Here is a 21,516-nt window from a genome sequence, read left to right on the forward strand (position 1 = left end):
AAGGGATTCTCCCCTGGAGCCTCCAGAGAGAACACAGGAGTGCCCACACCTTTATTTTAACCCAGCAAAACTGATTTAAGACTTCTGAGGTCTGGGACCCTAAGAGAATAAATCTGTGTCATCTAAGCCATTGAGCTTGTGGTAATTTGTCACCGCAGCTATAGAAAACGAATACGGCATCTAAAGAAGTAATTCATCCAAGGAGGCAGGTACCCGACTGTGTATCATAGCATCGTCTTAGGTTGTTTTTTTTTTTTTTTTTTTTAACCTAGTAACCACTTTCCATGCCTATCAATAGGGAATGATTAGATCACCCGGTAGAGCCACGCTATTGAAGATTATGGAGCTGTTTCCTCTACTGACCCATCTCCTTCATGCACCTATGCAGGGACACACCCACACCCCCACACCCCCAGTCTCATTCCCTTGAAGGGGTTTCAGGACTGAGGAGGGCCCTCCCTGGCTGGCTGGGCCAGCTGGTTCAATGGCAACATTGGTCTCAGAGCATCCTGTCTGGTTCTGAGGGTCCCAAAGACTGTCACTGTGTACGGGATGATGAAATGATGACTCCAGAATTGACTCAAGGCTCAAGGGTCTTGGCATCTCCTCATCGCCACTCTCTTTGTATCACTTAAAGCTTGAAGGAACCCCCGAGGCCACACACCAGACAGGTGAGGAAACAGAAACCCAGGATGGAGGCCTCAGATTGCTGGTAGCTGCACTGGGCGGCTGCCCAGCCTGCGGCCCCCTGTGACGTCTTTGCAAACACGAGGGGTTTTGAGCTCCAGAACCATCCCATTTGCCGTGCTTGGGCTCAAGTTCCCGCCCCGATTTTCTGGGCTTAATCTTCTTCCTGTGGAAATCAATAAGGACATTGTGATGGAATGATTCACGTTCAAGGTCAGGCCAGAGCAAATTGGAGGCGACATGCTGATTTTACCGCCCTCCTGGAGTGGAGAGCCAATCCTGCTCGCAGACCCCTTAACCCTTTCCTCACCACTCCCAGCAGCTGACCCAGGCTGGAGCTGGCCGGGGGCCCTTGGCCCCTGGTGTGGCCCTGGCTTTTATATCCCCACCGACCATATGACCACACGGCCTTGGAGCCTCACACGTGGCCCCTGGTGATTTGGGGAAGGCAGAGGGCAATCACAGCCCTGAACCAAACAGGAACAACCTCAAGTGGAAGGTCAGATGCTACTTTTATAAGTTCATGGGCCACATCCCACCCTGGGAAATCTTCCTCTTGGAATCAGAGCTTTCCCCACTTCCAAGGCTCTCTTCAGAGCTCTAGGTCCCCTCTTCCCTGCTCTCCTGGGCTGTCCCACCTGGGGAGGTGGAGGCAAGAGGGATTGAGTTCCTCATTTTTTTAATGCACAGCAAGTCAGATCTTTTCTGTGGCTCAAGCACAATAGAAGTGTATTTCTCCTATAAAAAACAAAAGCAGGTGTTTCTGAGCAGCTGGAACCTTGCATCCAAAATAATTCAGAGACCCTGGCTCCTCTGTCTAGAGGGACTACGTCTTTCAGCACAGGCCTGGCAAAGGCGCCTTGCTCCCCTGCATCAAGCCAGCTCCAGGAGCGCCCAGAGCACGCCCAGAGCTTGGGGAAACGGGAGTGCAGGGGGCTCGCTCTCTGCCACTCCTCCCAGTGGCCAGAACCTGTGTAGGTGGCCACAGCAAACCGCGAGGGAGGCTGGGAGATGTAGTCCAGCTGTGTGCCCAGGAGGAAGAAGAGCTGGGTCCGGAAGATGTCTTCTTAGGGAGGAGGGAGAGATAGTGGGGACGGTTCTGAGGAGTTGGGCTGAGTAGGATAGAAGAGAGATAGGGCGTGAGGGCAAGGGAAGGTTTATCTGTTCCCTGGTTTGAGGACGGCAGTGACTTGACCTATATCCTGGGAGAAGCCAGTGGAGAGAGAAGGGTTTTGCTGGGTGAGAGATCAGGGTCTCTGAGGGCCGTTGGCTGGCATGGGGAGGAACGGTGACAGACAAGGGCACCTTTGGCTGGGTAGACCCTGACTTAGTTCTTTATTCATCCTGGGCACCCCGGTATCTAACATAGCGCGCTGAAAACTGAGTATGAACAGGCCTTAAGCACCAAAGTGAGGAGCCTGGGCAGCAAAAAGTTAAAAGACTATAGGGGTGGGCAGATCCAGGGAGCCAGGTGCCCCCCAACATACTGTGGCAGTGCCAGTTAATCCCTTGCAGCAGGCAGGAGGCCTGCACAGCTGTCTCTCCCAAGCTGCAACTGCACACCCGCCCGGCCCCTGGCCCAGAGGTCCGGGCAGCCCAGGCTCGGGGGAGGAGAAGGAGAGAGGTAGGCAACATGGTGGGTAGCCGGCCCAGCCGCTGCACGCTTGGGGAACTCGTTCTCCAGGGCTGAGCCCTTCTGTGGGCTTGCCACTCAGCCCCCACTTGCCACGAGGATCTACTTCGCTCTGGGCCAGTGTCCTCTCCAGTCAGCTAAAGGCAAAGTGTGTCCCCGCTTCTCCCATACCAGGTCCATTCCTGCCTCTGCACCTTTGCCTGGGCCTTTGCCCCATCTCGAATGCTCTTTGCTCTTTTCCTCCCTCTCGCTGGGCAACTCCAGCCCAGTCTTCAGACCAACCTTGAGCTGCAAAACCCCAGCCCACAGGCTCCTTCTCTTGGGTCAGTAGCCCCCCACGGCCCTGGCTTCTGCTTGTCCGGGGCGTCACATGCCCGTGTGGCTCTATGCTCGGCTCAGGGAAGGGGGATGCAGGCCCAGCCTTAGCATTCAGTCATTATTTAGCCACATTTCATTCACAACAGATGGAGAAGGAAGCTAAGCCTCAGAGAGGTTAAGCAACTGCATAGCTGGAGAGTGGGGGACACAGGACTTGAGCCCAGAGTCCACACTCATACTCTCCATCTCACTGGGAAAAACATGAAGCAGACTGCTGGGTGCCTAATAGTTGCCATTCCAGGCCCCTTCCTCCAAGAAGCCAGAGACGACAGTGGAAAGAATATTCTAGTCTCTCTTTGGCCAGTTACCATAGGATGTTGGCAAATGTCAAGCCTCAGTCCTCCATTGTGAGGAGGGGCGACAGGTTCTGCATGCTAGGGTTGGCATGAGCGTCAAGTGAGATCATGGATGGGAACAGGCCAGACAAGTTGCACAGTCTGCCACCCTGTGTGAAGCTGCCTGGCTGAGCCAGGAGATCCCGGCCCAAGCCGGGCACAGTGCAGGAGAAAAGCTGGAGCAAAGAGCCCAACAGAGCCCCAGCCCTCCCTCCCCGCGGGAGCTCTGGGGCTCACCACTGAGCCTTCACCTGGGCTGTGCCCGGCCAGCGTGCATCCTGCCTCTGTTATCTGAGCTAAATCACTGTTTATAAACGGCCGGAGCTGAGGGAGCAGGGTGCTCTGAGGGAAGAGCCTGGGTGACGGGGTCCAGCCCTGTTTCTGAACAGCAGTGTGATCTATCCTCTCCAAATCCCAATGTCCTCACCACCAAAATGGAAATGAGAGTCTGGCAAAATGATGGTGACAAGGTTTAGCGGTAAAGCCCCTGGCCCACCATAGGCATTTAATGAATGAAGCTATTGTTGCCACTGCGGACAGGAGTGACCTAAGGGTCATCGTCTTCAAACTCCACATCTCCAGGAGCAGAAACTGACCCTTAGAGAGGGACGGTGACTTACCCAAGGTCTCAATGCAAAGTGAGCAATGGCAGAGCCAACACCAGACTCCAAACCCAGTGCTCCTTCCATTGCAAACTCAAGGGAGCTTTCTCTGACTTCCAAACCATGTAGGGTCTCCTTGCCCTGGCCTCACAGCCTTCACCTTCTGAGTCACCCACCGGGCCTTCCAAGACTTCTGTCTCTTTCTAAGATAGGAGCCTCTTGCTCCTGCCCCAGCTCCCCAACAGTAGCTATTACAAGGCTGGCTCCTCCGCAAGGTGTTCAGACCCAGCCAGGGAGGTTCTTGGGGTTCCGGGAATGTTCCAGGGATGGATTCCCTAGATGGAGGGGAGCTAGAAGTGAGAGAGGGAAGGGTTAAAGTGAGGCAGCTGGAGCGGGCAGCCTGCAGACGGCCCAGCCCAGCACTGGGAGGCCTGCCCCACTCCATTCCTTTGCAGATCAGTTACACCCAGCTGTCTTCCTCCCCACCGCCAGTGCCCCTCGGATTAGGCGGGAAAGGATCCCCGGCCTGCAGCCTGCACACGGCCCGTGGGGAACAGCGCCTGCAGCCCACGCCTCCACGACAGCTGCTGAGTGTCAGGCGAGAACATAGATCAGCAGGGTCCTGGCAGAGGTGCCCCCAGCCCAGGCCCTGCCCCCAACATGTGCAGGAGGGGCCGCCTGGCGAGAAAGGGGGTCTGTAAGGGATTTGGGAGGTACAGGGGAGGGACTGCTCCCAAAAATACCTCCTCTGCCCATATGTCACTGGGCCTCAAATTCTACCCTTAGACATCTTGGAAACTTCAGGTCTTTCAAAGACACCAATTAAAAACTACATTTCCCAGAGCAGCTGGCATTCCTATGTACTGTTTGATGGGAATGTCTTCATAAAATTAATCAGAATTTTATTTTACTTTTACAAAGAATACATGAAGTCCCTCAAAAATATCTATCCGTTGGGGCACCTGGATGGCTCGGCCAGTGGAGCATCCATCTTTTGATCTCAGGTCTTGATCTCAGAACTGTGAGTTCAAGCTCCACATCAGGCGTGAAGCCTACTTAAAAAAAAAAGTCTATGCCTTTGTCTTAGTGTTCCACTGAGAACTTTAACTTAAGATGAATTTAACATAAATAGTTGATAATATGGAGAAAATGTTGTGGGCTATGGTTTCAAGATAAAAAGACTAATGTCATAAAAACTCTCAAAAAACTAAAAACAAGCCATATGATACGACAAAGAAAATTTAAAACTAGAAAATATCTGTGTTTGTAATGAAAAACATGAAACAGTTCCATCTATAGGTCAGATATATGAAATTTCTGGAAGCTATCAAGCAAATGGGAAACAGCACAGTGTATAGGTTGGACAGACTTTCTGGGTTCTAATCCTGATTTCTTCACTCAGCAGTGAGTGAAGAAACCTTGGCAAGTTACTGAACATCTCTGAACTTCAGTTTCCTCAACTGTGAGATCAAAATAATAATTATAATAGTGATGAGGATTATGTAAAGATTAGAAGAGATCTTGTGGGGGAACATCCTTGTGATCCCACCATCAGAGGAACTAATATCACCACTGAATGAATGGCTATGGTTGTCTCCCCCATCACTCACCTACACAGCTGCTGAGGAACCCCACACAGTAGCAATTCATATTAATGTCTACTTTTATTATAAATATTATCAATTAAAACTTTCTAGCTATTTGAAAATGATGGACAACTCCAAAATGATATCCAAGTTGAGATGGCAGAGGGAATATCAGTGAAATACCATCAATTCAAGAAACAGGAAGGACATGAAGAGCATTCTAATTAACATTCCCAGGATGATTTGTGAGGATTTTTAAGTATCTATAAAATAAGAGGCTTGTGGGGCACCTAGGTGGTTCGGTGGTTGAGCATCTGCCTTTGGCTCAGGTCGTGATCCTGGGATCCTGGGATTGAGTCCCACATCAGGCTCTCCGCATGGAACCTGCTTCTCCCTCTGCCTGTGTCTTTGCCTCTCTATGTGTGTCTCTCATGAGTAAATACAATATTTTTTAAAAACTAAAAATAAGTAAAATAGGAGGCTTTTATATAAAAACAAAATTAGAAAACAGAAGAGTTTTGTTTTGACCTTATAATAGAGTATCCTACAATTGTAGACCTACCATGCAGCTATAAACAATTAGAAAATTGGACAAAATACATGAGATTTCTGTTTTCAGACATTGAACAACAGGCAATGTAGGGCTAGGATTCCTAAGAGGAAATAAAATAAGTGCAATGAATCTTACTAGAAAACTCCCAACTTTTTGCTTATAGGCATTTTCTGGAATAAGACACAGACATGGGGTAGCCCCAGGAGAGGGTGGTGGTCTCATTGAGTTGAAGAGACATAGATCAAAGCAGGAAGTCTGAGACAAATGGGATTTGTGTGTGGCAGAGTATCAGAGTAGAGAGAGCTATGTAGAGAAAGAGCTCCAGAAATCTGGATAGATTATCTGTTGCTGAATGCTAAAGTACACATGTGTAGGGTAGAAATCCATAAGGGTGGGCAAGGAACTATTGGCCAGTTGTAAACTGAGTAATTCCTGGAGCTTATACAAGCATAAGAGACATTCAAGTTCTTACCACCCAGGGAGGAAAGACCTCACTGAACGTCCAAGGCATTTAATTGAGCCTCCAGAAAGGGTCACACCTTAGAAATAGGACTAAACTAGCCCTAGAGTAAATCCTACCCTAAGCCTGCTCTAATTAAGTTTGAAACAAGTTTGAAATTGACCATGCTGATATTCAAGTAACTTAACTATAAGATATAACTCTAAATATTCTTCAGATGAAAAAAATCCAGATGCTCAACAATGGAATTATAATGTTCAGAGTCAATTAAAAAAATTACTAGACATGCAAGGAACCTGGCAAATGTGACTTATAACAAGGAGAAAAATCAGTCAATAGAAACAGACATAGAAATGATAAAGGTGATATTAGCAGACAAGGACTTTAAAATAGCTATTACAAATATGCTCAAGAGTGTAGAGAAAAATATTAACATAGAAAGAAATGAAAGATATTTTGACAAAGAAAATGGAACTTCTAGAGATGAAAACATAAAGTTTTAAATGAAAGTAGGGGGATCCCTGGGTGGCGCAGCGGTTTAGCGCCTGCCTTTGGCCCGGGGCGCGGTCCTGGAGACCCGGGATCGAATCCCATGTCGGGCTCCCGGTGCATGGAGCCTCCTTCTCCCTCTGCCTATGTCTCTGCCTCTCTCTCTCTCTCTCTCTGTGTGACTATCATAAATAAATAAAAATTTAAAAAAAAGTTTAAATGAAAGTAGGAGTAACAACAGATTAGAGACTTCAGAAAAAAAGACCAATGAATTTGAAGACATAAGAGAAACTATCCAGAAGGAATTACAGAGTGAAAAAAAAGACTAAAAAAAAAAAATAGGGCCCCAGTGAGCTGTAACATAATATGAAGAGATCTAAAATCCATGTAATTTAAGGACCAGAAGGAGAGAAGGAAAAGAAGAAAGCACTTTAAGAAATAATGGCTGAATTCAGAATATATAGAGAATTCCTCAACTCAACAACAAAAAAACTTTTTCAAAGGGCAAATAATCTAGGTATTTCTCCAAAGAACATACACAAATGGCCAATAGGCACAAGAAAAGATGCATGAATCATTAACCATTAGGGAAAAGAAAATCAAAACACATTGAGACATACTCCATAGTCATTAGGATGGGTATTATTAAAAAAAAAAAAAGTAACAGGTATTGGTGAGGATGTAGAGAAGCCTGAACCCTCGTGTACTGCTGGTGGGCATGTAAAATGGTACAACTACCATGGAAAAAATACGGACATTTCTCAAAAAATTAAAAATAGAATTGCCATATGATTTAGAAATTCTACTCCTGGATATATATTCAAAAGACTTGAAAGCAAGGTCATAAACAGATATTTGCATACTCATGTTTATAGGAGCATTATTTACATTAACCAAAATGCAGGAGCAACCCAAGTGTCCACTGATGGATGAATGGATAAACAATGTTTTATATACAATGGAATATTATTCAGCCTTAAAAAGGAAGAAAATTTTAATACATGCTTCCTCATGAATGAACCTTAAAGACATTAGGCTAAGTGAAATATCCATAACAAAAAGGACAAATACTGTATGATTCCACTTATATGAGATGCGTAGAGTAACTTACCCTCATGGTCAGCCAATGAATTGCACAGAGGTTATGCTTAAACATGTCAAAACCCACAAGTCTCCATACTCTGCCTCTCAATCTGTATGTTGGTTAATGATGCACTCAAATTTGCAGTCATGAGACTGACATAGGGTAACATATAAAATCAAAGAAATAGAATTGAAATCTCAGAAATAAACCCATACATTAGTGGTCAATTAATTTTTGTCAAGGGTGCCAAGACAAATCAATGGGAATAGAATAGTTTTAAACAAGTGGTACCGGGATAACTGAATATCTAAATGAAAAACAGTGAAACTGGACCTGTGCCTTATACCATACACAAAAATTAATCTCGAATGATTACAGACCTAAACATAAGAGGTAAACAATAAGACTCTCAGAAGAAAATATAGGATAAATTTGCATGACCTTGGATTAAATAAAACCTTGGATTAAATAAAGCCAAAAGCTCAAGTGATGGGGGAAAAAATAGATTCTTTGAATTTCACCAAAATGAAAACTTTTATGTTAGGGTTCAAAAGTTAATATGGAAAAAGTAAAAAGACAACTCACAGATGGGAAGAATATTTGCAAGTCTAATGTCTAATAAGAGACTTGTGTCCATAATATATAAAGAATTCATAAATCAATAGTAAACAACAGTAATAAATAAACCCAAATAATCCAGTTTTTAAAATGGGCAAAGAAAAAAAAAATAAAATGGGCAAAGGATCTGAATAGAAGAATCTGAATCTCCAAAGAAGATGTGCAAATGTTCAATAAGCACACCAAAACATGATCAACATCATTAGCCATCAGGATATGCACATAAAATACACAGGAGATATCACTTATATATCCACTAGAATGGCTATAATCAAAAAGCCACATAATAACAAGTGTTGGAGAGGATGAAGAAAAATTGAAACCCTCATGCATTGCTGATGGGAATATAAAATGATACAACTTTTGGAAAACAGCCTGGTAGTTTCTCAAAATATTAATCATAGGGTTTCCATATGATTCAGCAATTTTACTCCTAGGTATAAACACAAGAGAACAAAAATATATGTCATACAAAAAAATGTATACCAGAAAGTCAGCAATGATATAGATCACTTGAAAAACATTCTTAACCAACTAGACCTAAATGACACATAGAATACTCCACTCAACAGCAAAATAAACTTTTCAAACTCAAATGGGTCATTCCCCAGAATAGACAATATGTTATATTATTAAATGAGTCTCACTAAATTTAAAAGAAATGCAGTCATACAAAATATGTTCCCCAATCACCATGGATTTAAGTCAGAAATCAACCAAAGGAAGAAATCTAGAAAATCTCCAAATATATGGAAATTAAACAACATATTTCTACATAAAATACAGAAAAATCTCAAGTGAAATTGAAAATACCTTGAACTAAATGAAAATGAAAACATATTAAAAATGTAGGATGCAGCTAAAGTCCTTAAAAGAAAAAGTATAGCTTTAAATACATATTAAAAAGGAAGAAAGAGAGACGCCTGGGTTGCTCAGCAATTGAGCGTTTGTCTTCAGCTTAAGGCATGATCCCAGGGTCCTGGGATCGAGTTCCATATCGGGCTCCCATAGGGAGCCTGCTTTTCCTTCTGCCTATGTCTCTGCCTCTTTTTGTGTCTCTGATGAATAAATAAATAGAATCTTTAAAAAAATACAATAATATAAAATGAAAAGGAAGATTCAAAATCAATAATTTTAAGTTTTCACCTCAGAAGGCCAAAAAATAAAGCCTGAATCAAATTCCAAGCAAGCAGAAGGATGTTAATAATAAAAATCAGAACAGAAACTGATGAAATAGAAAAAAGAAAAACAATAGCAAAGATAAAGCCAGAAATTAATTCTTTGAAGAGATCAGCAAAACTGACAAACTTTTAGCCAGACTGACCAAGAATAGGGGAGAACACACAAATTACCCAAATCAGGAATGAATGAAAGAGAGGATATCACAAAAATCCTACAGAATTATAAGGGAATATTATGAATAACTTTATGCCAAAAATCTAAGCAAATAAAGTGAAAAAATTCTGAAGAAGATATAAACTATCAAAACTGACTTAAGAATAGAAAATACATTAAATTGTGTATCAAGTAAAAAACTGAATTTATAATTAAAATTCATCCCACAAAGGAAATCGTTAAGATGGAAATTTCCCCTAAGTTAATCTATATATTCATTGAAATCCTCATCAAAATCCCAGCAAGCTTGTTTTGTAGAAAGTAACAAACTGGTGCTAAAATGTATATAGAAATATAAAGGACCTAGAATATCCAAAACAATCTGGAAAAGCACAAAGCTAGAGAACTTACACTACCTTTATTCATAACTTACTGTAAAGCTACAGACAAGACTATGTGGTATGAACCTAAGGATATACAGACAGATGAATGGATTACAATAGGGAGTCCAGATATATAACCACACAATAGTAAGAAGTCAAAAAACCCAACTAGAACATAAGCAAAATTTGAGCTGACGCCTCACCAAATAAGATATATGATGGTAAATAAGTATATAAAAAGTTTCCCAATATCATTAGTTATTAGAGAAATCGAATTTAAAACCATAATAAGGGATCCCTGGGTGGCGCAGCGGTTTGGCGCCTGCCTTTGGCCCGGGTCGCGATCCTGGAGACCTAGGATCGAATCCCACGTTGGGTTCCCGGTGCATGGAGCCTGCTTCTCCCTCTGCCTGTGTCTCTGCCTCTCTGTCTCTCTCTGTGTGACTATCATGAATAAATAAATAAAATCTTTAAAAAAAAAAAAAAAAAAAAAACCATAATAAGATAACACTATTATATCCTCTAGACTGTCTACTCCTAAAAGACTGACCCATCAAGTTTTGAGAATGTAGATAAATGGGATCCTCATACATTGATGGTGAGAATGCAAAACAGTACAGTCACTTTAGAAATCAGTGTGAGTTACTTAAAAAGTTAAATATACACTTCTGTAGGACCCAGAAAGTCTATCCTTAGATAACAAGGGAAATGAAAACTTATGTACCCTAAAGACTGTATACAAAAGTTCATAATAGCATTATACATAATGGCTCCAAACCATTTCAATGGCTCCAAACCAGTAACACAAATGTTCATCAACAGATGAATTAATAAACTAAATATGATATGCACATATAATGGACTGCTACCCAAGAATAAAAGAAAGAAATGAACTATTGATACATACAAAAATATGGATGAGCCTGAAAAAAAGTGCAAAGTATGAAATGCCAAATCCATAAAACTATATATTGTATGATTCCATTTATATGAAATTTCTAGAAAAGTAAAAAATGTAGAGACAGAAATCAGAACCATGCTTGGAATGGGAGTGGAGTTGACTGTAAATGCACAAGAGAGACCTTTAAGGTCGTGAAAGTATTTAAAAACCGATTGTATTAATGATTCGCAACTGTGTAAATTTACTAAAATTCATGGAAACTTACAATGGGCAAATTTTATATTGTGTAAATTATATCTCAGTGAAGATTTCTTTTTAAACTCACTGTTTAAAACAAAAAATAACAATATTTCTAATGGTAAATTATATAAATAAAAGTATAATATATGATAAATAACACAATAGATAGAATAGAATTTAACTGTTGTAATTTTGCATAATATACTGTTGTCTATTATATATAAAATGGTATAACATTTTTGAAGTCAAAATGTCATGTGATAAAGATAAATTAAGTATGCTTATTCTAAATCATTTTAAAATAACTAAAACAAAAGTTGTAGCTAATATAATAGTGGTAGAGATAAACTGAAACAAAAAATATAATTAATTAAAAAAAAGACAGGAGACAAGAAAAATAAGAAAAAAGAGGCAGGATAATAGAATAAATACAAAACAAATAAGCAGATAATAGATTAGAACTGTTATATTATTACATCAAATTATTACGTAATATTAAAAATGGTCTCAACAATCTAATAAAAAAGATTGAAGAGACTTTTCTTAAATGACTCAATTATAATGCCTACAAGAAATACTTTTTAAAAAAGATTTTATCTATTTATGTCAGAGAGAGAGACAGAGACAGCCCAGGTAAGAGAGCATGAGCAGGGGGAGGGGTAGAGGGTGAGGGAGAAGCAGACTGCCAGCTGAGCAGGGGAGCCTGCTCAGGACCCTGAGATCATGACCTGAGCCTAAAGCAGATGCTTAATCAACTGAGCCAGCCAGGCACCCCAGAAACACTTCAAATATACAGAGACTTGTAGGTTAAAAAGGAAGAGGATAGAAAAAGAAACTTTATGTAAACATTAGTCATAAGAGAGCTAAAGCAAATATATTAATTTCAGACAGAGTGGACTTTGGAGCAAGGAATATCATTAGAAGTTTTTAAAAGATCTTATTTATTTATTTGAGACAGAGAGAGAAACAGCACTAGTGGGGAGGAGAGGCAGAGAGAGAGGGAGAAGCAGACTGGCAGCTGAGCAGGGGAGCATCCCAGGACCCTGAGATCATGACCTGAGCCTAAAGCAGATGCTTAATCAACCAAGCCACCCAGGTGCCCCAGGAATATCACTAGAAGTTTTTATTTTTTATTTATTTTTTAAGATTTTATTTATTCATTCATGAAAGACAGAGAGAGAGAGAGAGAGAGAGAGAGAGGCAGAGACACAGGTAGAGGGAGCAGTAAGCTCCATGCAGGGAGGCTGACATGGGACTTGATCCCAGGATCCCACCCTGGGCTGAAGGCAGCGCTAAACCGCTGAGCCACCGGGGCTGCCAGCTAGAAGTTTTTTAAAAGAACATTTAATGATGAGTCAATTCATCAAGAAAACCTAATAATCAATAATTTGTATGCACTTAATAACAGAGCTCCAAAATATATAAAGCAAAAAATATATATAATTATAGTTGAAGATTTCAACACCTTCTATTAATGATACAAAGAACAAGTAGACAGAAAATCAGTAAGGCTTTATAATAGATTTGAACAATAGTATCAACAACTGGACTTAATTTACATTTATAAAGCACTCGACCCAAAAAGAGCAGAATACTCATTCTTTTCAAGTGGACATGGAATATTTGCAAAGACAAACCATACTCTGAGCCTTAAAACAAGACTAAATAAATTTAAAAGAATACTAACATAAAAAGCATTTTCTCTTAACACAATGGAATTGTTAGAAATAATTAACAAAAAGAGTTTTCTGAAAAATCTCCAAATATCCAGAAACAAAACACTTCTAAATTATCCATGGGTCAAAGAAAACATTTTTTTAAATTAACAGTGATTGGAAGTTAAAACTTAAAACATCAAAATTTATGGGACATATCTAAAGCACTATGTAGAGGGAAAATTATAGCATTAATTGCCTACATTAAAAAAGAAGAAACAAAAAAAATAAAAAAATAAAAAAGAAGAAATACCTCAAATCTATCTTAATTCTCCTAAGAAACTAGAAAAAGAAAAGAAAAATTAAATTCAAGCTAAATGTAAGAAAAAAAACACATCCTTGTACCATCCTTATCAGGAGGCTTTGTGGGGAGGGGACAAAGTAAATGTAAGAATGGAAAAATAATAAAGTTGGATTGGATAAAATAGAAAACAATAGAGAATAAATAATAGAGGAAAGGCGTTAAAATGAAAGTCTTGTTTTTTAGAGAAGCTTAATAAAATTGATATACCTCTAGCCTAATTAATCCAGAAAAGACAGAGGAATAAATTATCAATATCAGTATTTAATAAAGAGGCATCAATACGGATCCTATGGACACCAAAGATAATGAAATACCATTATGAACAACTGAATTCCCATAAATTTAACAATGCAGATGAAATATAAAAATGAAACTAAAAAGAAAAATAAACTCACAATTACAGTTGGAGACACCAGGACTCTTCCCTCAGTAATAGATACAATAAGTAGACAGCAAATCAGTAAAAAGATATAGAATCTGAATAATACTACTAATCGAACTGACCAACTGGCATTTAAAGAAAACTCCACCCACCAACAGCAGAGTACACATTCTTCTCAAGTGTACATGAAGCATTCATCAAAAAAGAATATATTCTGGGTCATTAATCAAACCTCAAGAAATTGTTTTAAAAATTAAAATTATATAAAGTATGTTCCCATGCCAAACAGAATTAAATTATAAATTACTAACAAAGATGTCTGGGAAAAGCACAAGTATTTGTAATTTAAATGATGTATTTATTAATAACTCACTGGTCAAAGAGGGAGTTGCAAGAGAAATTAGAAAATATTTTGAATCGAATGAAAATTAAAATGCAACATATTACAATTAGTGGGGTGCATATAAGTACAATGCAGACAAATATTTATAGCATTAAATGCTTATGTTTGAATAGAAGGGAGACTCTGAATCAATTATCTAAGTTTTCACCTAAAAAAACAACAACAAAGGAAGAGTAAACTAAATCCAAACCAAGTAGAAGGAGAAAGATAATAAAGATAAGAGCAAAGATCAATGGAATTTAAAAGAAAAATGTTACAGAGAAAAATCAATAAATCCAAAGTGGTTCTTTGCCAAGATCAAAAAAATTGATAAACTTCTAGCCAGTCAGATTAAGAAAAAGGAGAGATTATACAAATTATCAATATCAGGAATGAATAAAAGGAGATTACTACAGACCTTACAGACACTAAAGAAGAATAAGATATTATTGTGAAAACATAATTCTGATAAATTTTAATAACTTTAAAAATGGAAAAAATTTTGAACATATCAACTACCAAATATTAAGAAGAATTAGACAATCTGAATAACACCATACTATTAAAGAAATGCAATTAGTAATTAAAAACTTTCCAACAAGGAAAACTCCAGGATCAGATGGCTTCACTGGAAAATACCACCAAATATTAAGGAAGAAATAATACCAATTATATGCAAGCTCTTCCAGATAATTAAAGAGGAAGGAATACTTCCCAATTCATTTTATATGGCCAGTATTACCCTGACACTGAAATCAGAAAAAGTCATTATGAGAAAAACAAACTACAGACCAACATTCCTCATGAATTAGATGCCAAATTTTTAAGAAAATAAAAATCTAGCAATATAGAAAAAAATAGTATATCATGACCAAGTGGGGCTTATACAAGGTATGCAAAGTTCAACATCTGAAAACCAACCTAACAGAGGAAATCACTATCAACAAATGAATAGGAACAGACATAATATGATCTCAATAAATGCAGAAAAAACTTTAGGCAAAATTCAATATTTATTCATGAGAAAAACTTTCAGAAAACTAAGATTAGAAGGAAATTTCCTCAATCCAATAAAGGGCACCTGAGAAAAATTCTCAAGGTGGTATCCAACTCAGTGATGAAAGATTAAATACTGTCCCCCTAAATTTGAGAACAAAGATAGGGTATCTTTTCTCATCACTTCTTTTTTTTAAATTATTTATTTATTTGTTTGTTTGTTTGTTTGAGGGAGAGAGTGAGCGAGTAAGAGAGAGCACAACCTGGGTGAGGGGCACAGGGAGAAGCAGACTCCCCACTGAGCAGGGAGCCTCATGTGGGACTCCTCCTAGAACTCCTGGATCATGACCTGAGCCGAAGGCACACGCTTCACTGACTGAGCCACCCAGGCGCCCCCTTTTCTCATCACTTCTACTCAACATTGTTCTGTAAGTTCTATTGAATGAAGTAAGGCAAGAAAAAGAAACAAAAGGTATACAGATTGGCAAAGAAAAAAAATAAAACTCTCTCATTCCCAGATGACATAATTGTCTAGTTAGAAAATCCCAATCAACAAAGAATCAGGAAACAAGTGAATTTAGCATGTTTGTAGGATACAAGATCAATACAACACCAACAAAGAACTTGAAGTTACAGTTTCAAACAGGTACCGTTTCAGTTGGGCTGCTCTAAAGTACAGCGTGGTGACTATACTTAATAATATTGTATTGCATATCTGAAAGTGGCTAAGAGGGTATATCTTAAAAGTTCTCATCACAAGAAAAAAAATCTGTAGTATGGTGATGGATTTTTTTTTGATGGATGTTATTGTGATTATTTAGAAGTACACGCAAATATCAAATCATTATGTCCTACACCTGAAACTAATATAATGTTACATGTCAATTGCATCCCAATAGAAAACATAAAATCATCTGATGTAACAAAAATGAATAAAAATTTGTCTCTATTCTTGCTACCTCTTTCTATGGGCCCTTAGATCTCTTTTCACACTCTGCTGTAGGTAAGCAAATGCTCACACCCTGTCTCTGCTTGGAGGGCCCTGTATCTCCTTAGATTTCACTGCTTGGTTACCCTGACACCTCTGCCATCTGACAGGTTATTAGTTATTAGTTGTACGAGGAAGTAGGGATCACGGGGAGCCCTCTTGGAACCTTGGCTACTGCGGACAGTTCAAGAAATGATATGGTTTTGCCATTTATCCAGCTTGTTCTTTTTGTTACTGTAGGAACAATGAGCAAAGCTCTTTCCAGCTTCCTATATCCCAGACATGTTAGAAGTCTTAAGGCTCCCTATACTTTAACTTCCATCTTACGCTTTTCACCTCTTTGTCTAATTGCATTGTATTTTGAGAGAATTCCTTGGCACTATTGTTTAGTTCACTGATTCTGTCTTCAGCATGTTCATTGAAGCTTTCCATTCTTTTTTCCCCTAACAATCTGGGTTTTATTCCTGAGAAAAATTGAGGAGTTTTTTTTTTTTTTAAACTGTTTTAGTACAGTATATAGAATGCATGCTCTTGGTAACTGCTGTTGGTCCAGGGATGACCCAAAGTTGCCCGAAAAGACTCAAGAGATCTACTCCATGGCTGGGGAGAGACTATTTTCCTCTTTCCCATTAAACTGAATAAAACGGGAAAAATCTCCCTTTCTACTGGCAGCTATCTTACAACTAGAAAGCAGCCACCTTATAACACAAAGTAAGGCAAAGCTGAGAAACAGAAGACCCTGAATCCTTGATGACACGCTGAATCAACCAGTCCTGAGACCCTCTTTATCTCTGACCTTCTTGTTATGTGAGTTAATAAATGCTTTTATTGTTGGATCCAGTTTGAGCTGGGTTTTCTGTTACATGTCACCAAATCCAGCCTTTACCCATATAATGTCTTCCTTATTAAATGAATCCCCCCTTCATGCAAACAGAAAGAGACTAACATAGGCAAGAATCTAATAAGAATTGGCTCTCATTAACCTTATCTTTTTATCCTTAGCCACTTATCCTCCCCTCATACCCTCTTACAAACTGGTCCTTGACTTTGTCGCCCAGCCACTCCTCATTGCCAATCTTGGGAGCCCGGATCTGTCACAAAACACTTTCAGGACAATCCTGGTCCCTAGTGACTATGACTCCAAGTTAGCCCTTCACATATGATCAGTGAAGTTGCAGGATCCCATGGTAGGCAGACCCATAAGTGAGAGCCTCACTGCCAGGTTCTCATCCTGGCCCTGTGTGATCACTCTTCTCTTCTTGGTCCTGAAGTATCCATCCACATACAACTGAGCTGGACTATATGTCTCAAGACCTCTCCTAGCTCTGACATTCCAGGATTTCTAGACTCTGAGATACATTGAACTCTATCCTGGTTAGTCCAGTGTCCCATTTTGCATTTGGCACACATCCATTCCACACTGATCTCTTGTACTATATGGCAAACATGAAGGGAAGAAGATAGAAAATCGAGTTCCCAAAAGTCCTGGCTCATGGTCCATTTTCAGGCAGGTGATAATAGGCGAGTCTTTGTTGGAACTCATTTCCTGATAGGTTAAGAGAGTTGTCCCTCATCTATAGAGACACCCAGGGGAGAAGTAGAAGTGCCAGGAGATGGTCCCTGTCCTAGGGAGGCAGGACAAGAAGAGAAAAGATTGGGGTAAAGGACAGACACTTGGTGGGAAATGGGAGAGAAAGGAGAGACCCCAAGGAGCCAGAGTTGGTCACTCAAGAGATCTCTGTTCTCTCCCCCTTGCTTGGGAACTCTGTTGACCATTTCCTCCTCCAGCCCCTTCCCACCAGCTACACCAGTATCCCCTCCCTCCCCATCCCAAGCCTTGCTCCAATTTCAAAGCTTTCTCTGGCCCCAGCTGGGTTGGGAAACCAAGGAAGGGAGAAGGCATGATTTTTAGTCCTGTTTTGGGGAGGGGGTGTAAAGAAAGGGCTGGTGGAAGACAGAAAAGAAGTAGAGCCTTTTGAAATGAAAGCCGGGCCAAGCTCATCAGAGATTAATGTAGGAAAAGCCCCACTTGTGTGATGGGACCCAGATGGTGGGCAGACTTGCAGAGGCTGCTGACAGATCCTGATGGTCCACAGCCTGCCTTCCACTTCTCATCCTCATCTTGGAGAAAAGGATGCAGGCCCAATCCCTTGGGAAATTTGAGGCTGCCCCAGGGCTGCCTCCAGACCAGGTGGGAAGCCAGAGCTCTAACCCAGTGGCTTCTTACTCCAAGTAAGAAGAGTGCACATGCCTACAGACACACACACACACACACACACACACACACACACACAGAGGGAGAGAAAGGGAGAGAGAACAGACAGATGACCCTGGCCCTTTCCCATGGAAGAAAGATCCCAATGCAGACTGTGACCTTGTTCAGTAGCTGGAAGTTGGTGGAAACAGTGCTGTGCCCACCATCACAGCTTCAAACCCTCCCTCAACCTCCCCCCATATCCAGTCACTGCCCTATTTCTTTCCTTCTCTTTCTAGCCATGTTCCTCAAAAGAGTTGACTCCCTTCACTGTCCTCTGCTTGCCCACTTAACTCCCCAACTCCTTGCATGGTGGAGTCCAGTCTCCTCACCGCAGAGACACTATCCTGTTCCCACCACTTCCATGCTAAATTTAAGACCCGTCACATCCCATTCCTCGACTGTCCAGACCTCCCAGAATTTCAAGACAGATTAGCAGCTGCCTCCTTCTCAAACCTCTTGCTCCATCCAGAGGAGCTTTCCTGGTCTCCTCTGACTGCACTTTGCTTTCTTCATTCACTGGCTTTTCTTCATTTGCCTTTCCATGACTTCCTGTCCCTTCCTTAAAGGTAGACTCCTCCGTCTTCTCTCAGCACGCGCTCCTGACATATGTCTTCTCCTCCCAAGTCTTTAAACAGCAACTCTAGGCTGACGAGGTCCAAAGCAATGTTGCCAGCCTCACTCTCTTCCTGAGCCCCTGATTTATCCCCCATCTGCCTCCTGACTGCCCATCCTAGACAGCTAAAACCCAACACAGCCCTTAACTTCCCACCAACTTCTTCCCCTCCTGAGCTTCCCTTCTCAGGAGAAGTGTCACATCTACACGGTTGCCAGTCAGGAACCTGAGACTCACAACCCACCTCACCCACATCCACTCAGCTCACAGAGTGCTGATTCTACTTCCTAAATAGCCCTGGGACAAGGCTTCTCTCCGATCTCAGTAACCTCCATGGCTTCCATGCCTCTTCCTCTCTCTTCTGGAAGATTGCAGGGGAGGAGTAGAAGTGCCAGGAGATATTCTCTGTCCCAGGGATGTAGGACATCTGATCATCTGACATGATCATAAAAAAATGACTCTCTCTTCTCTGGGCTCTCCTGGCATCCTTCTAGTGACTCTAATGCAGCATGTACATCAGCTTCTACTTCATTCCTTAGGCTTCTTCTTCCTTGGATAGAGTGTGAGCTCCTTGGGGGCAGAAAGAGTGTCTATGTGACCTTCACAAAGCCATTCCTTAGGCCAGGACATAATGTGTGATCGAAATATTTAATGTTTGACTAAATGATCCTATATCAAGTACTGTGGCTGCTTCCTGAAACCAAGTCAACACTACATTTCTCTGTGCTAAATCTAGGATCCTGAGGACCCGTGTGGCTGCCTCCAGATGGAGCATAAAGTGGAGCAATTATTTCCAAACTGGGTGTTTTCACTGGCATAAGCAATACTGTGGTAAACATCTTTGGGCATAAAGCTATTTCTGTATTTTTGAGTCTGCCCTTGAGACAAATAAGGAAAAGCAGCGATCACACTACCTGGTTCTTCTCTCAAAAAGGATAAGCCCTGAGAGCATGGTGAAACTTTTCTGCAGCATCTCTGGGAATGTACCCTGGAATTTACCACAAACTAGGGGTTATTGGTGTCACATTTCATTAATAAGTTACAGAATATGAACGCCAAGACTTGGGGACATTGTGGTTAAGACTCTAAGGCTCAGAGAAGGGAAGCAGCTCATCTAAGATTGTCCACGTAGATGAACTGCTGAGTCAAGCCCAAATATGAGGGTTCCCTGATTGCCACACCTTTCTCTGCCCGTGTCCCATGCCTGCTTTGGAAACACATGCGCTTAACATGTTCCCCGGGGGTGGTGGGGGATGCTGGAGATGGTCTCAGAAGAGAGCAGAGAGTCTGACAAAAGCAGAAGACTTAAGAATGAGAAGCAACCGGTTCCCCTAGGAGGCAGACCTTCCAAACATGCTCCATTCCCCTGGCCTCACAAGGACACTGGTTTAGGAGCTTCCCAAAGGAGATTGGAAAAGTAGAGAGGAAGCAGGAACTGAGGCACTCAAGTTCGATGTCACAATGGTATTATTATCTGCATCTCACACATTTGGAAACAGAGAAGGCTCAAAGAAGTCAATCAACTCATTCAAAGCCACACAATAAAGACTCAAATGCAAATCTGCCAGATTACAAAGCCCATAGGGTTAGCTCAATGACAGAAGTTTCCCCACTGTGAGCCAGGTCTCTCAGGCCAGGTCTCTGTTGAGCAACTCTGGTCTTAAATTTCATTCCTTAGGCTTCTTCTTCCTTGGATAAGCTTCCTTGTGAGCTCCTTGGGGGCAGAAAGAGTGTCTATGTCACCTTCACAAAGCTATTCCTGAGCAAGTTTTGAGTCCAGAGCTCCCATCTCTCACAAAGAGTTGTTGTGAAGAATAAAATAGATCTATATGAACAGACACATAGACACATATCCATGGATACCTGGTTTGGAGCAAAGACGTCACTACAGTGCAACAGAGAAATAATGATCTTTCCAATAAATGGGTCAATTGCATATCCACAGAGAAAAAAATAACTGTGTTGGCCCCCATCTCACTTTATACATAAAAATCAATTCCATTTGGATGACAAATCTAAATGTGAAAAGTAAGACACCAAAGCTTTTAAAGCAAAATATAGAACATGACTTTGAAATAGGTGTAAGTTTTTTAAATAGAACATAAAAAGCACTAATCAAAAGGGGAGTTTTTAAATAAGTTAGACCATATTAGGATTAAGAATGTCTATTCATCAGAAGTGCAATTAAGAGACTAGAAAAGAAACACATGAAAACAATGAGAAGGCAAGCTACAGACCGGGAGGAAATATTTGCAAAAAAGACATATCTGATAAAGGACTGTTACCAAAATATACAAAGAACTCTTAAAACTCAACAACATGAAAATGAACAATTCAAATATTCAGATCTGAATGGAAACCTCACCAAAGATAAAGAGAGAGCAAGTAAGCATATGAAAGGATGCTCAGTATATCATATGCCATTAGGGGGTTACAAATTAAAACAATAGTAAGATGCTACTACCTACCGTTAGAATGTTCAAAACCCCAAACACTGAAAACACCAAATGCTGGGAAGGGTGTGGCACAACAAGGACTCTCAGTCCTTGTAATAGGAATGCACGATGGTACAGCCACTTTGGAAGACAGTTTGGT

This window comes from Canis lupus, chromosome 21 (genome assembly GCF_011100685.1).
Source record: "Canis lupus familiaris isolate Mischka breed German Shepherd chromosome 21, alternate assembly UU_Cfam_GSD_1.0, whole genome shotgun sequence".
Classification (NCBI taxonomy): Eukaryota; Metazoa; Chordata; class Mammalia; order Carnivora; family Canidae; genus Canis; species Canis lupus.